This window comes from Kogia breviceps, chromosome 13, assembly GCF_026419965.1.
Source record: "Kogia breviceps isolate mKogBre1 chromosome 13, mKogBre1 haplotype 1, whole genome shotgun sequence".
NCBI classification, from domain to species: Eukaryota; Metazoa; Chordata; class Mammalia; order Artiodactyla; family Physeteridae; genus Kogia; species Kogia breviceps.
In genome coordinates, this window is record NC_081322.1 from 83,724,114 (window position 1) to 83,741,258 (window position 17,145).

Genomic DNA, 17,145 nt, shown 5'->3' on the forward strand with positions numbered 1-17,145 from the left:
CAAAGCTCTAAAGTTGGAGGTGATTTTGCATTGTACTTTACTCTGAGATGTCCGAAGAAGAAAGTGGCTCTAATAACGAACGTGCTGGGGAGGTAGGTGAATGCCCGTGTATTTCACGAGGAAGGAAGGAAACTACCCTTCGATGAGCCTTCCCTGTGAGCTTCTGCACGGCTCTGCCATGTAATCATTTTCTTAAAACGACTCTGCAGAGCGAAATCCTGAAATTACAAAAGTCTTAATGGAGAGTTAATGACCAGGAACGGCGTGACTTCTCGTATTGCCGGTTCTCTTTCTCTGTTCCCTCTCATCCACTCTGTCAGAAAACCATCCCACCTGTACCTTCAAGCTGCGCCGACAGTTCTCACCCCCTCCATGGCTATCCTTCCAGTCCAAGCACCATCTTCCCTCACCTTGATTATGAAGGCCTGCTTACTGGCCTTTCTGCTTCCTCGTAAACCTTGTCATGTCACTCTTCTGATCAGAGCCCTCCAATGCGCTCCCCTGCCCCCACCACTGTGGGATAAAAGCCTAAATCCTACTGTAGCCTGCATTGTCCTTACTACGATGTCCCCCATCTTTTAACGCTTATCTCCTGCTAACTTTCAATCACTGCTGTTTTTAGTGTTTTAGATCCCCAGTGCCTAGAGCAGTGTCCGGCACGAAGTAGATACACAATAAATATTGGTTGAGTGAGCAAATGAATGGCAACTGATCTATCGGTAGTTGCTGGAATTGACTGTGTGCTCGGTACTGTGATGGCCTTTTTGGGTGGCAGACAGGACATAAAGGTAAATCCTGATTCTCATCCTCCTGAGGACAGGGGGAAGGTACTGGTTAGAACTCATGGGTTGCGAGGTAGAAACCCCACTCCAACTTAGCCAAAGAAAACTTTTGTCTCCCGGAAGCAATCTTCGGGAAGGGCAGAGCTGGGGCTGGAGCCCAGGACCTGCCCACCTGTGCGGTTCCTTCCCCCTCATTGGTTGTCCTCCATGTTTTGGCTTCAGTCTCTCCGGATGGTACCCTCGAGGCTGAAGCCAGACACACAGGCCCCTTTTGGCTACTGTATCAATTTCTTGTGGCTGTTGTAACAGTTACCAGTTTGTGGGCTTAAAACAACCAAAATTTATTCTCTCAGTTCTGGAGGCCAAAAGCCTGAAATTCTTTCCACTGGACTGAAATCAAGATACTGGCAGGACTGTGCTCCCTGCAGAAGCTCTAGGGGAGAATCCGGTCCTTGCTTCTAACAGCTGCTCATGGCTGCTGGTGTGCCTTGACTTGCGGCTGCATCACTCCCTCCTCTACCTCTGTGCACACATTGTCTCCTCTTCTGTGTATCTCAGATCTCCTTCTCCTTCTTGTAAGGACACATGTGATAGTATTTAGGGCCCACCAGATAATCCAGGATAAGCTCTCCATCTCAAGATGCTTCACTTAATCACATCTGTAAAGACTTTTTTCCCCCTCTGTATAAGGTAACATTCACGGGTTCCAGGGATTAAGACATGGACATCTTTGGGGGGGGGCATATTTCAGCCTACCTCAGCTACCATCCTTCAGCATCCATGAATGACAGGAGGAAAAAAACTTTTTCACCTGCTCCAACGAGAAAAGTCCTGACTCTGACGGACCCTGCTTGGGCCACTGGCGATCCTTGGACCAACTGGGTGGGAAAGTGGGTGGTTGGGAGGGGACAGGCCCCACTGGAGCCGCTTGGCTGAAGTAGAGGAGGGGGCTATTATTCCCGAAATAAGAGCAGGGAGGGGAGGGTGCTGGGCAGACCAAGGCCATAGCTCCATTAAATGGCGGTGGGGAAACATTGCAAAACTGGGGAGTAATTAAACATGAGCATGGTTACAAACTGCAAGAAGAGTTCTGGGAGCTCATAGACCTTGCAGGATGAATGAAGAACTGGGACCCAGGGGAAGGTTTTCCCGAAAGGAAGGCCATCGAATTGTGCCTTTCCTGGGTGCTCACTGGGCAAGCGGCGCCTGCCAGGTCTTAACGGCGCGGATGTGGTGTTTCCGTTCAGAAAAGAGATGCTGTGTTTCTTTTTCGTCAGTCGAGAATTCGTCTTGCAATCTTTTCCTCTTTGCAGAAGCACACAAGTCTGGTCAAGCTGTGGCCTGTCACGACGGAGGGCTGACCCGACCTTAGCTGTGAGCTGTAGTCAGATGAGGTCTGCGAGGCGACGGCGGCGGCACCTGCGCCCAGAGCGCGGCCCTGCCCGGGCGCAGGCGTCCTGGTCGCCTCCAGGGGCTCTCCCGGTCGGCTCGGGCGGGCGGCGAGGCTTCCGAGGCGGGGAGCCGACCACAGAGAGGTGGGAATCGGGAGAGGGAGCCCTAGGCCGTGTTAACATCATAGAGATCGGAGGAAGCGAGGCCAGGCGAGTGCTCGGCCTTGAGAGCTCCGCGCTTCCAGAACGCTGCCTTTGAACCCGGTTCTGGCGCTCCGCGGAAACCACAGCCGGGAGCAGCAGTATCTAAGGACGTTAAACCCCCCTTTCCCGGGCGTGGGGTGTGGGGAGGACCGCGGAGGGCTGATAGAGGTGAAGGGGCCTGGCTCGGGTCCCCAACGTTGAAGCCAGAGGTGTTTATTTAAGGTGACAGAGGGCATGCCTGGGCTTGGCAAGGATTGGACGTGATGGGCCATTCCCGCAGCCAGAAAGCCGGAGAGGTTAGACAGCGGGAGCGCACGCCCGCACGGCAATCACTGCGTCTCTAGACCCGCCCAGCGGTTTTCCCGGGCTCTGGGCACCCTGAGCCGCGGCCCTGCGCCCCGCCCGCCTCGGGCCATCACCCCGCCGCCTCGCCACCGCCGCGGCCCTCTCGCCGGCAGGGGGCGCCCGCGCGCGGCTAAAAGGCGCGGCCGCGGCCGGCGGCCTCAGTGCGGAGCGCGGCGGCCGCGGCGCGGGCAGGGAGCGATCGGCGCGGGGCCTGGGCGCGCGGGCGCGGCGCAGAGCGCTCCGACGCACACCGACGGCGGGGACCCGACGGCGGCCCCTCTGCGCTCCCAGGCGCCAGCCCGGCGCCCACCCGGCAGCCGCCCGGCCCAGCCCGCCGCGCAGCCCGGGCTCCCGATGGCGCCCGAGGTCGGGGCGGCCCCGCGGGCTCGGCTCCCGCTTCCCTGGGCGGCGCTGCTGCTCCTGGCCGCGCTGCTAACAGCCGTCTCCTCGGCGGGGGCTCCAGGTATGCGCAGTCCCGGCCTCGGCCGCCCGGCTCTCCGCCCTCCTCGCCGCTTCGCCGTCCGCCCTGCGTGCGCCTCTCACCCGCCTGTCGCTCGGGGCACCGCCGGCCTGCTTTGTACTGGCTCCATGTCCCGCCACTAACCTGTGCGTCCTCATCGCTCGCGGGCCGGGGCGCGGAGGGGCGGCTGGGGACGCGGGTCCGGGCATTCGGAGCCTCGCGAGTTGGAGGCGGGCCCGGGGACACGGTTGGCGGCAAGGGACCTCAGCGCAAAACGGTTTCAACTTTGCCGTCGAACGCCCGGAGTCGGGAGACTCAGCGGTCTAACATTCCGGGAACATTCCGGCAAAGAAAAGAAGGGGAGAAAAAAAGAAAAGAAAGGCGGCCTCTCGGCTCTGCGGTGGGGGGAGGGGTGACGCTTTCCTTTGCCCAGAATTTCCCCGTGGGCATCCTTCTTTCCTCCAGTTCACCTGCCCCGAGGCAGGGGGAGAGCAGAGGGAGGCAGCGAGGCCGAACTGTTGTACAAGGGCACGGCGGAAGCTGTGAGCCGCCGCGGGGCGATCGGGTACCTCGGTGCCCAAGGAGGAGCCGCGCTCTCACGTTGCATCTCGGTGGGAAGTTTGGGGCTGGGAAGAGGACGTCTGTCTTGAGAGGAGGGAGAGGGGAGAGGGAGAGTCAGTTCGGGAGAAGCTCACCATTCCCCGAAGGCTGAGGCTGGAGACGGGGTGGATGATTTCTTTGGGGGCCGAAATGTGAGCAACGCTTTTCAGAAAATGCAAGCGCGCTGTTTTCAGATTTCTTGTGCGTTTCCCGCAGAGCGAGACAAATTTTTCATCCCTAAGCCGTTGGTGGCCCTTGTTTCCATCTCCTGTGCAGGCATTTTCACACTTGACACTGCGTGGCTTTTATTTATGTCATCGGTTTGTAGGAATCCAAGAAGTCGACATTTTTATTGATACCGCTCACTCCTAGCTGGGTTATAAATATTCAGATGTGATTCTAAGGAGGGCTACTTGCTTTATGATGCTATTTAGTGTCTCGATGGCCCTCCTACTACAAGGGAAAGGGGAAAAGTTGGGGGTCACATTGCCTTCTGAGTCTTTTTGGTGGGTGCATCATGCATAACGCTTGTCTCAGGATTATGCCAAGCGCTGGGATGCTAAATGCCACTTTTTCATAAAACGAGGGTCCAGTTGTAGGTTGTGTTCGTCTCTGTTAGCTACTTTGGGAAAGCATTCACTGAATATTTGTAGAGTACTTATCAAGAGTAAAACTATTTTAAAGCCTTTCAACTTCCCCACCTACAACCCGTGGCTTTTTTTTTTTTTTTTTCCTAAATTAAAATTCTCTGAATTTGAAAGAGTTTTTTGGGCCCAGCCGCTCCGCGGCATGTGGGATCTTCCCGGACCGGGGCACGAACCCGTGTCCCCTGCATCGGCAGGCGGACTGTCAACCACTGTGGCACCAGGGAAGCCCTGAAAGAGTTTTTGTATCAGAAAACAGACTAAAAGTGGAACCAGTTCCACACTGGCATTTTACAGCCTTGTACCTATTAGATTCCACTGCCCCCTGCCCGATGGGTTTACGTGTGAGTGGGTCTGAAGCCTGGGTGGCTTGTGATCGCTCCCGGAATCCTACTGTCTTCTGCGTGCTGCTCCTTGGCTCGCCTTCTCCTCTGTAAATCACTGAGCTGTGGAATGTTGGAGCTGGAGCGCTTGCTGGCACTTCTCTCTACTGCGTTGACGTGGGATTTGCAATAAAATGATGACCAGACTAGAAGCAGACAAAGGAGGACAAACACATTTTGAAATGCATATCTACTGCATTTAAATGATAGAAGGAAAGGAAGCGACGTCACCTGCAGAGAGCTCCCTGTGCTGGGGAAGAAACCAGGGGGCACGTAATTTATTCATCTGCGTCTCTGGAAGGCTCCCTGCCTGTCTTGCTGTTAGCTACAGTCACTGCTCCAGACTTGTACTCTGGTACTTACAGCAGGGCTGTGGACATACTGCTTCCTCTCTTACTGAATGAATGCATGGGCTTAGCAAGCTGCTTGAGTCAGGCCCTCTCCTATCCCCCAGACCTTTGGGACCAGAATCGCTGTCATGAAATCACCCAGAGCCACCTTCCTAGTGGCTGACCCATCACAGCTCAGAGGAGCTTTCCTTAAAACAGAGGTGATTTGCAGTGCACGCTGAAGATCTAAATAAACCCTCTTCAACTTGGTGGTCAATTAAAATGTAAAACAAAATAAGCACGTGAAGCACCTCCCACCCCCCATCCCTACAATAAAATACGATGCAACCGTTAAAATTGTGATTACACTTGCCAGTCTGATAAGATATGTTTTTCTAAAAACACGTGAGGACACACATCCTCTCATACATTTATAGTGGTTATCTTAGGGTGGTTTGGGGTGATTGAAAAGCTTTGTTCTTTAAAGCTCGAGGACCCTTTCAGGGAATCCTCAAGGTCAAAGCGATTTTCAAAGTAATACTAAGATACTATTTGCCTTTTTCAGCGTTGACGTCTGTAGTGAGGGTACAAAAGCTTAGTGAGAAAACTTCAACTGCGGGTGCTGTAGTGCAAATCTTAGCGTTGGTGCCATCGTGAGCTGGTACTCACTGCATTTTTTAGGCTTTTGAAGTTAAGGAAGGATATGCCAGTTTCAATGAAGAAGGTCCTTGGTGCAACAGTAAAAATTATTAATTTAACCAAATCTCTACCCTCGTATGCGTGTCTTTTTAATATTCCGTGTGAGGAAATGGGAAAAAGGCACATAAAGCACTTCTGCTGACTGCCCAAGTTCATCAATAATCCTGCAGAAAAGCAGTTGTGTGATAGTTTGAGTTGTGAGCTGAACTAGCCGCTTTTTGTCATGGAACGCCACCTTTACCGGAAAGAATGGCTGCAGACAGACCAGCCATTTGACCTGAGAATTTGGCAGACATCTTAAAAAATGAACAAAGACGGTCTGCCACTTCTGGTAAAATAACTGCTAGTATGTCTTGCCAGTGAGAAAATTGAGCTGTCAAGTGAAAATTAGAATTTTGCCATGTCACCTCCAACGTCCTAAGCTTGAAAGCTTCTCAATACTTAGAAACTTTTCTAACAAGATAGGTGGTGATATAAAAGAATGTATTTTGAAATACTGTGTTATACAATGTGTCAACATTTAGATGCTCTGCATAAGCAAGTGAACTGGTAAATCCAAGTGACCAACGCAGTGTTACAAAATCTTGCCTGGCTAAAAGGTCCATCAAAGTGCAAAATAGCCCAGTGGATTTTTAATGTCACAAAATGTGAAAAATTCTTTTTCTGGTTTCAGATTGTACTTTGCAACCAACCTTTAAGAAACTGCTACTTGATGAGTTTTGGTGTAGTATCAAAGATTTTCCAAAATTATCTGTAAGGCTATTAAAATACCTTTCCCATATCTGTATGAGGTCAGATTGTCTTCAGGTACTTCAGCCAAAGCAACATACTGCAGTAGGTTGAAGGCATAACCGGATAGGAGATCCTGCTGTCTTCTATGAAAGAGATTTGCCAAAATGCCAAAAAATGCCATTCTTCTCATTTTCTTTGTGTTTTGGAAAACAGTTATTTTTCATAAAATACAGTTTGTTATGTCAGCTTGTAATGGTTTACTATTGCTATTTTAACATGAATTAATAAGTACGTAGTTTAACCTCTTCCTAGATTTAATTTCTGGTCAGTAGATATGGATAGATAAAATCCACAAAAACAAAAACTCTGTGATATCCTCATTAATTTAAGAGTAGATATGGGGCTTCCCCGGTGGCGCAGTGGTTGAGAGTCCGCCTGCCGATTCAGGGGACGCGGGTTCGTGCCGCGGTCCGGGAAGATCCCACATGCCGCGGAGCGACTAAGCCTGTGAGCCATGGCCGCTGAGCCTGCGCGTCCGGAGCCTGTGCTCCGCAACGGGAGGGACCACAGCGGTGAGAGGCCCGCGTACCACCAAAAAAAAAAAAAAAAAAAAAAAAAGAGGAGTAGATAGGAATGTGAGAAAAGGAAGATTGATAACCACTGCCGTATAGAAAGGATGTAGGTTCAACATCAAGGCGCCTGGGTTTGAGTCTCAGCACTGCCATTCACCTGCTGTGTGGTTTCGGGCCAGTTAGTCAATCCCCAGTGGACCAAGCAAATGGAAAGATTCCTTCCACCTCTAGAAGCCCTCACAGATTTTCCCGTGGCCCAACCTACATGCAGCTCTGTAGGGTTCCCCTCCCACTTCTGTCCTCTTTGAGAGGAGGGGGTGAATACACCCTTTCCTTTTATCTTGTCCATTGGAGCCCCTCCTCCCCCAGATGAAAGAACTGTTTTATTTGTCAACTGAGCACACAATTCATTAGTAGGAACTAGAGGTTGTAATAGAATTGCAGAGTGATAATTTATGTCCTTGGAAAGTTATCACTGGTCGGTTCCAGAGCATCCTCTTACCAAGACCATTCATAGCTCTATTTAAGACACAAAGGCCTGTTCCCTGAAAACCGGCCCTGTTGGGGGTGAGGAGTGGAGGGGTGTATTAGTTTCCTGTTGCTGTTATAACCAATTACCACAAACTTAGTGGCTTAAAATAACACAAATTTATTATCTTATAGTTCTGGAGGTTAGAGGTCTGCAATGGGTCTCACTGGCCTAACATCAAAGGTTTTGTTCCTCCTGGGGCTCTAGGGAGAATCCGGTTCTCGACTTTTTCAGCTTCTAGAGGTGCCCGAGATCCTCAGCGGGTGACCTCTCCAGCAATGGCATCACTGCACTTCCATCCATGCGTCACCTTCTCTGACTCTGACCTTCCTTCTCCCTCTTTCACATAGAAGGACCCTTGTGATTACATCGGACAGCCTCCCGTCTCCAGATTGTTAACTGAATCACATGTGCAAAGTCTATTTTGCCGTGTGAGATCACACACATTCACAGGGTCTGGGGTTAGGATGTTCACATCTTTGCGGGCCATTATTTTGCTACTGCAAGGGGTGAGGGTGTGGGTAAAGGGAGCCTAGATGCAAGCATTTCAGGAAAGGCCCCAGCATGATTTGCTGATTAAGGAGCAGAGCTCTTTTCATTGGTCCCTATGGAGTTTAGGAATTTCTTGAATTCTAATAAAACTTCTCTTCAGAAGCTTTTATTTCAGTTAGAAAATATGGACGTGAGTATTGAAATGTATAAAGATAAAGGAGAGGAAAGAATATATATGTATGTGTATTCACGTGTTTAACCACAGAATATTTATGTTAGGATACATCTGACACTGAGACCTTGGCTGCCTTTGAGGAGAACTGGGTAGCTGAGGGCAGGAAATGGATATTATTTCATTATTTTAAATAATTTTTAAAAATATTTATTTATTTATTTGGTTGCACTGGATCTTAGATGCGTCAGGCGGGCTCCTTAGTTGCAGCATGCAAACCCTTAGTTGTGGCATGCATGTGGGATCTGGTTCCCTGACCAGGGATGGAACCTGGGCCCCATGCATTGGGGGCGCGGAGTCTTAACCACCGTGCCACCAAGGTAGTCCCTGTTGCATTATTTTAGTAGACATATTTTAGAGCATTTGGAATCAGGGAGCTATTTGTTAAACACATGGCAAACATCCTTTTTTCCTCCTAAGACATTATCCTTGTCTTAGTTACAAAGAAGATGAATTTAATTTAATTTGGGGGAATTGTGTTATTAGTATCATCTTATCAAGGAAAATTCTCCAGTACGGATCAGATGATTAAAATTTAGAAATTGTGAATAAGGAATTTTGGGGCCCCAGAGTATTAGGTGATGCCACGTGGAAGATGCGGAAGACACAATTTTCTCCCAGTTCCTTCCTTTCCCGGCTCCTGGCCCGGCAGGCGGCAGCACTTGAGGTCCACGGCCCTTAGAGGGCGCTCGGGGCCTTCCCGCCGCGTTACCCCGTTGCCGCCGCCCACTGGCTCCTCGCGTTCCAGCCCCCGTCGCCGGGGCTTTACAGAGGCAAGAACCTTAGGACACACGTTCAGTTACCTGCTTTGGGTTTCCTTTTTTTTCCCAATTTTGCTAGTCATTGGAGTTTCCCTTCAAATATGAAGCTGGGAAGGACAAATCACTCACTGAGAGTGGACATGCCTGCAAGTGAGCAATTTTCAGTTGCTCATTGGTGAGAAAGAATTTGAAGCCTAAACCTAAAGCTGGGGTCAGCGGCGCTTTAGCTGCTGGGGTACCCCCGTTATGTCTGCAGGTTCTGGCCAAAGCTGCAGCAGCTGGAGGATGGGCGAGCACCAGGGACCCTGCGGGGAGGTACCTGCCTCCTGGGCACTGGAAGTCAGTTTTGAGTGAGTTTTTTTTTTTTTTTTTCCTTTTGCAGTACGCGGGCCTCACTGTTTGTTGTGGCCTCTCCCGTTGCGGAGCACAGGCTCCGGACGCGCAGGCTCAGCAGCCACGGCTCCCGGGCCCAGCCGCTCCGCGGCACGTGGGATCCTCCCGGACCGGGGCACGAACCCGCGTCCCCTGCATCGGCAGGCGGATTCTCAACCACTGCGTCACCAGGGAAGCCCTGTTTTGAGTGAGTTTCGGTGAAGCTGTCTCTCTCAGTTATCTCCCCTCCATGCTCACTGGATTCTTTTTGTAACCAGAGAGAGTAATGCAAATCCTAAGACAGGTTTAGAAGTGCACCGAAATAACTGGAGAGCTGCTAATTCTTCTCCTGTGGCCTCCTATCTGTGATAAAATTATAACGTCATCATAATCCGTAAAGTACAGTCTAATTAATCCTGTGTTCATCTTTACGAGGAGTTCTTAGATGTGCATTTACTTTCTTTCTAATACGAACTGGCAGTTAAAAGTGCCGCAGTTTACCACCCCCCCGTGTGTCATCTCACTTCATTTTCACTGCAGCCTCTTGTGAAGTTGGTAACATCCTCGTCTCGCCCCGAGGGGACTGGGTTCAGAGAGGTTAACTGGTTTTCGCAGAGTCTGACCTCTAGTTAAGTGGTTGTCCTGGGATTTGGACTCCAGTCTTCTGGGTTGAGATCCCAGGTTCTTCTTGCAGACTCCCCGGCTTGGACGTTTCCTGTGTCCCCCTGGGTCTCTTCGTTAGGCCGGTACAGCCGTTTCCGATTTGCTCTGATGCCCTTCCAGATCTGTGCTTTGGTCACATTGCTGCTGAGAAATGATTCTGTCAAACACAGAAGCATGTTAAACTCTGGTAGGGCTCAGCTTCCGATGGGGTTTTAGTGAACCCTATTCCCTGTTTCGAAATCGATTTGGCATTTGGATATAAGCAAGATCCTTATTGTGGGAAGTGCCCTTTACTTAGTGCGCCCTGGAGGCCAGTGCTCTGTGTCTAGTTTGTTATGTGAACCCTTCAACCTTTAACACAGGGGTTCTCTGTGAATGTTTGATCCATATGATGGAATTCATAACCCTGAACCGCTGGCCTTGGATTTTCAGCAGAAGGCTCCCAGAATTCAAGTTTGATTACAGCGGAGGGTTAAATCAAGGAACAATGCTGAGAAACAGGGGCCGCTCATCTGTGGGGCTGACAGATCTCCACCTGGTAGGACTGTAGTACTAAGAGTGTGAAAGTGTTTCAGACTTCTCAGAAGAGATGTGTCATTTAAATGCTGGCATTTGTCTTTTAGGAATTATTCTCTGGTGTCACATCTCTTCATTCACTCCACTGGCCCCGACCCAGCCGCTCATTTGCACTGTGACCTTAGGCCGGTCATGACTCTTCACGCCTCAGTTTTCTCATCTGCAAAATTAGGGGATTGGGCTAGAGATCTGGAGAAGGGCCCCTTCCAGCTCTCACTTTGTGGGAGTTTCCATTGGAAGGCGTCCCTCCATTCATTCAGCAAGCACAGGAATGCCAAGTCAAGTAAACACAGTAGGTCTGTGACAGCCCAGGCATGGGGCGGGGAGGGGAGGGGAGGGTACAGACAGTGTGATGCGTGTTAGGACTGGAAGGTCCAGGACGGCTGGATCGTTCCGTCGCAGGCAGATGGTTGGCCGAAGCCAGCAGATACGGATCGGCGATGCACCTGTGTTGCTCTTTCGAGAAGGGCGGACGGTGGGTCCCTGCACCCTAGTGCTGTGGCTGGAACCACTTAGCATGGTAGTAAACAGCCCGAGCAGATGTGCGGCCACGGCTCCTAATCTGAGACGACACCGCATTTGTCTGCAGATGCAGTGCTACTGACAGTCACCCGCAGCTGGACCACCCGGTGCGGGGCAGGGCCAAAGAGGCGGGAGACCTGCTTAGTCACGTGTGGCCTCCTGGGGGCTCAGAGGAACAACCCGAGCCAGGCCAGGCCAGGCGAGGGCGGCCCCCGGGGAAGGCGGGTCCTGCTGGCTGGGATCTGAAGAACCAGACCTGTTGACACCGATGGGCCTTTTGGGCCGACAGGGGGCAAAGCTGCCGGCACGATCTCACGAGGGCAGCACCACCTCATCCTCATAGTGTTTCATAAAACAAAATCCTCTACAGCGAAGGCTCAGGCTCTCCGGACTAGCGATGGCCTGGCTGTGTGGCCGTCACACTGATGCTTCCGTCTAGAAAGTGGAGAGCGTGGGTGAACCTGTCACACGGAGGCCAGGGGGGCTTACTGTACTTGTTGTAGGTCAGTGTAAAGACAGCTTTAGGGGAGCATTTCCCCAGGTAGAAGGGTCAGGACTTCGGACGACATTATGTGTGTAAAACGTCATTTTTTTTTAATGGTTTTTAAAAGTTTTTATTTTCAGAGAGTTGTAGATTCCCCTGTGTCACCCAGTTTCTCCCGAAGGTCACATCTTGCATGACTGCAGTGCACTGCCCTGGTCGGGGAGCTGACGCTGGTGCAAGTCATCAGCTTTATTCAGAGCTCACCAGTTTCATGGGTGTGTGTTTCTGTGTAATTTCAACACACGAGTCGATTGTGCAAGTACCACAGTCAAGGTACTGAACATCCCATCAGAAGGATCCCTCCTGCTTTTCTTTTATAGCCACGCCCACCTCCCTTCTGCCCCTTCTCCTCGGCAACCACTAATCTGTGCTCCATCTTTGTAATTTTGTCATTTCAAGAATGTCCTAGGGCTTCCCTGGTGGCGCAGTGGTTGAGAGTCCGCCTGCCGATGCAGGGGACACGGGTTCGTGCCCCGGTCCGGGAAGATCCCACGTGCCGCGGAGCGGCTGGGCCCGTGAGCCGTGGCCGCTGAGCCTGCGCGTCCGGAGCCTGTGCTCCGCAACAGTGAGAGGCCCGCGTACCGAAAAAAAAAAAAAAAAAAAAAAAAAGAATGTCCTATCAGGGACTTCCCTGGTGGTCCAGTGGTGTTAAGACTCTGAGCTTCCGCTGCAGGGGGCGAGGGGGCTCCGATCCCTGGTCAGAGAACTAGGGCTAAAAAAAAAAAAAAAATGTCATGTCATATCAATGGAATTGTATATATAACCTTTTGAGATTGGTAAAAGCCTATTTTTTTAAAGTATATATTTTTGCCCACTCTGCTTGAGATCACGACAGTTAGTTTGCAAGTACTTTGTGTGTACTGAGATATTATGGTGGGTAATCTGGCATGGCGGGGAAGTAGTACGCCCACCCTGGTCCAAGCCACGTTACCTGGATTATTGCGATAACCTTCTCACTGGTCCCCCGGCTCCTGCCCCCTTCCCCTACACTCTGTTTTTGAAACAGCATCACAGTGGTTCTCAGGATGCATGAAGTCACAGAGCCTTCTACCTCTCTCAGATAAAAACCAAAGTCCTAGCAAGTTTCAAGGCTGCACATGATCATCTTCCTCACCAGGCCTTCCCTCACTATCAGCTTCAGCCCCTGGGCCTCCTTGCTGCTTCCCTAATGTGCTAGGCACCTTCCAGCCCCAGTGCCTTTGCACTTGCTGTTCCCTTGGCCTGAACAACTTTCCATAAACATGTATGGGATATCCCTCACCGTCTTCAGGTTCCTTATGCGGTGTCATCTTCTTGAGAGGCCTCACCTGACCACTCCCCACCATTTAACAGTATAATCTCACGCTTACCCCACAGCACTTTTTATCCCAGTTTTATTTTTCTCCTCAACCTCTATCACTACCTGAGAGTGTGCGTATTTCACGTGTGTGGTGGTAATTGCCTGTCTTTCTCCTCTGGAACAGAAGCTCCATTTTGTCAGTTTTGTTCACTGAATTCTCCCCATTGCCTGGAACGCTGCCTGAAAATAGTGGGTACTTAGTAAATATTCACTGAATGATCGGATATGCTTTCTTTGGTATTAATTACATATGCTGTACAGTCAGTCTCTTTATGGATGTTGACCTGAGGCCAGCAGGATACGTGTGGTTGGTGGGTGTGGGGCAGGCCCCTGTATCCCTCTCACTCTAACCTGTGGAGTCAGCACACGAATTCTGAGGAGTGTTGGCTTGTGTTGGAAGTCCCGTCTGCAGCGGGAGTGAAGAATTTTATTTACATGGTTTTCTTGTTTCCTAGGGCTGCCCTAACAAAGGGCCACAAACTGGGTGGCCCTTTAAACAACAGACATTTATTCTCTCGTAGTTCTGGAGGCTAGAAATCTGAAATCTGCAGGGCAAGGTCATACTCTTTCTGAAGGCTCTTGGGAAAAATCCTTCCTTTCTTAGCTTCTGGTGGTTTCCAGAATCATTGGTGCTTCTTGGTCTGTAGATGTGTCACTCCAATCTCTGTCTCCGTTGTCACGTGGCATTCTCCCTGTGTGTCATCTTATAAGGATGTTGGTCATACTGGATTAAGGCCAGCCCTAGTCAAGCATGATCTCATCCTAATTTGATTACATCTGCAAAAACCCTGTTTCTGAATCCCGTTCACAGGTACTGGGCATTAGGGCTCAACATATCTTTCTGGAGGACGCAATTCAACCCACAACATATGGTATGCCTTCCTACCAACACAGTTCCTTTTCAGTAGGTGAAAGAATTCACACAACTTCCAGCACTGGGCCGTAGTTGAGAAGTGGGCAGATATGAGTCACTGTGTTGCATTGTATGCTGAACCGTCAACCCGGAGCTCCAAACACCTACGCACATTCAGTGAGCCTAATTCATAGATCCAGCCTGGCGAAAGCCTTCGTTCATAAAGTAAGTAATGAAATAGTTAAATCAGGTCTTCTATGGTCAAGTAACTCTGTTAGGCTCTAAGGCACAGGCTACGAAGACTTAATAAAGAAGTTGGGATTGATGCAACAATAAATAATGGCATCAGATGTGATCAGGGTAGCAATACAGGATCATCCAGTACTTTCTAATCAACTTCCACCTGCCAGATAGAGTGTTAAGCTCTGAATGTTCTAACACGGATGCACATAGAATCGTAAGATCAGCAAGAGAAATCACCAGATTTGTCCGAGGACTTGGCCTGGCGGGTTCACTTTGAAGTTGACACAATCTGCGTGTTTTTCCTGTTTAGCGCAAGTTGGGATGTGTTGCTGTCTTTCTTTTATCCAGGTTGTATTCTCTAGTGGAGTCTTCTAGGTGGCGTGGTGTGGCAGCCTTGCTCTCCCAGAGGGTCTGAGTCCCTGGCATTCTTTGTGTTATGGAAAGCCACCATGTTCTCTTTCTGCTGTAATACCTCCCTGGCCCTGCTGTTTATAACACTATTTTCTACCCTACCCAACAATTTCTCTCTATTATTTTCTGATAGACTGGGAGGATTGAAGCATCTTGTTACGTTGAATAACTCTCAGAATCCACATACATACCTAGAGATAGCCAAGCAAACCATAGTCAAAGGGAAGAGAAAAGAGGGGCAGAGAATACTAAGCTCCTTGACTTTCCTGAGACCTGGGCTGCTCTTATTTTACGGTTGTCATGATGACATTTTGACTGTAACACCCAGGGAGAGAGGGGTGTGGGAGATGAGGTACAGGCTACTGTCTGCGTAGATTGTGTGTCTCTTGTAGAACATGAGGGGTGTGTGGGATGAGCTCCATAGGGTCCGATGAGGCTCTGAAGTTGTAATGAGCTTTCCTCGCAGGCAGCAATTCAGGAACATTCTGAGGGTTAAAGGGTAGGCTGGGTTACAGTCTTAAGAGATTAAATGTCCTATTAGAATTCAAGTTGTGGAAAGCAGTGGCCAGTGCGCCACTCATGGGAGAAACCTCTAGCAAAGGCTGTCCTTGAACTCCACTGACGCCATACTTCGTTCTCTGATCATCCTAGCCTGAAGAGGACCTTTGGGCCCTGACAACGTCTCTTGTTAGCAGCTCTCAGCTGATATTTAATGTCAGATGCCCTTTCTCTTCCGTTTGGATGCCAATAGAGTGCTTCCCTCAGGAGACTGAAGACCTCTGCCTTTCGTATATATCTGTGATTACCTCGCTTGTATCCCTGGTCAGTGCCTTGCCCAGTAACCCCGCGTCACCCAATTGAGTAACACGTTCATAGATGTTTACCCTTGAAGGTGGGGGAAACCTATTGGAATTTGGGTAGAACCATCGAAGTCATGGAAAGCATTGAAGACCATTTTAGACACAGTTGATAAGCAGATTTTGAAGAGGGGAGATTGGATCTGATTACCCAACTTTCAACTCTCAGATTTTAAAATTCTAATAAGTATATTAATAATGTAAGTGTATTTCCTGAGATTGAGGGAAATGAGGAGCCAAAGCCCACTCCTGCTGTGTGAGGAGGGGGCGCTGGCCAAGAGCCCAGGTACTCGGAATCCTGCGGGGTCGTTTTCTATTGGGTTGTAACTGGTGACATTGGTCCTTTGGTGGCCCTTCTTCCTACTGTTGTATCTCACGTTTATTGAGTGCTTTATGATTTTCTTTCACATTTTATTCTCACAAAAATCCTTGGAGGGTAGCTATAGAAAAGGAACGAATTAAGTTTGATATTTGCAGAGTGAAACATCGGCGGCGTATTTGCTTGGTTGGGGGGCTTTGAATGGGGGTGGACATGTCCTAATAACAAGTGGAGAAAAACTGAGCTCTTCTGAGCCTTCACTTGACTTGACACTGACGGACATTCCCTTCTTCCTGAAAATCTCCCCACTCCTGTCTTCCATGATGCAATTTGAATCCTGGTTCTCCTCTTTATCACTCATGTCTCAGATTTAAAACATTTTGGTCCCAGTCATCCTTTAGACACCAGGGTTCTTTGGGTTTCATTGGAGATGCTAAGTGGACACTTGGATGCTCTGGCGCTCAGAGGAAAAGCCGGAGCTAGAGGTAGGAATTCGGGAGCTATCAGCACACGGACGGTGTTTGCAGCCCGGGGACTGGCTGTGCTAACTTAGAGAAGGGCCAGGAAGGGTACGCAGAGAAGAGGGGGGCCCAGAGCGGGGCCTTGGAAGCACTTGAACGTTTTGAGTTCTGGCAAAGAGGGAGGAGCTGCTGAAGGAGACAAGTGTTGGGGAAGAGAAACCAGGGAGTACGGTGTCCTGGAAGGCGGGAGGCTGTGGGCCAGGGAGGACAGGAGAGGTACTTCCATGCGGAGCATGATTCAGCTGTTGCCGGAAGCAGCGTAAGTGAAGGACCGAGAAGGAGGATTTGGCAACATGATATCTTCCTGACACTTGCAAGAGCTCATTCAGTGCAGTGAGCTCATGTGTCCCAGTGAACTCAGCTTCAGTTTTATACCTTTGGTTCTGATTTCTCTCCAGGCCTACATTTATTCCTTGTAGTTATAATAACAGCTGAGAGGCAACGAGGTATAGTAGGAAGAGCATATGGTCTATGATTTCAGATAGACCTGAGTCTGGTAGGTGTGACCACTATCACTTCCTAGCTGTGTGCCCCTGACGAGTGACTCAACTCTCTAAGACTCAGTTTCCTCGTTTATACAAATGAGGATACTGTTTGGGTGAGCAGATGTTAGCTTTTATGTATAGAATGGATAAACAACAAGGTCCTACCGTAGAGCACAAAGAACTATGTTCAATATCCTATGGTAAACCATAATGGAAAGGAATATATAAAAAAGGAATGTATATACATGTATAACTGAGTCACTTTGCTGTACAGCAGAAATGAGC

At 49.8% G+C, this 17,145-nt stretch overlaps 1 protein-coding gene across 1 annotated transcript in view; it reads left to right on the forward strand.

The window, feature by feature from the left end:
• Positions 1-17,145, forward strand: part of FNDC1 (fibronectin type III domain containing 1) — a 220,490-nt gene that overhangs the window by 120,161 nt on the left and 83,184 nt on the right. The gene's annotated exons all lie outside the window — the stretch shown is intronic.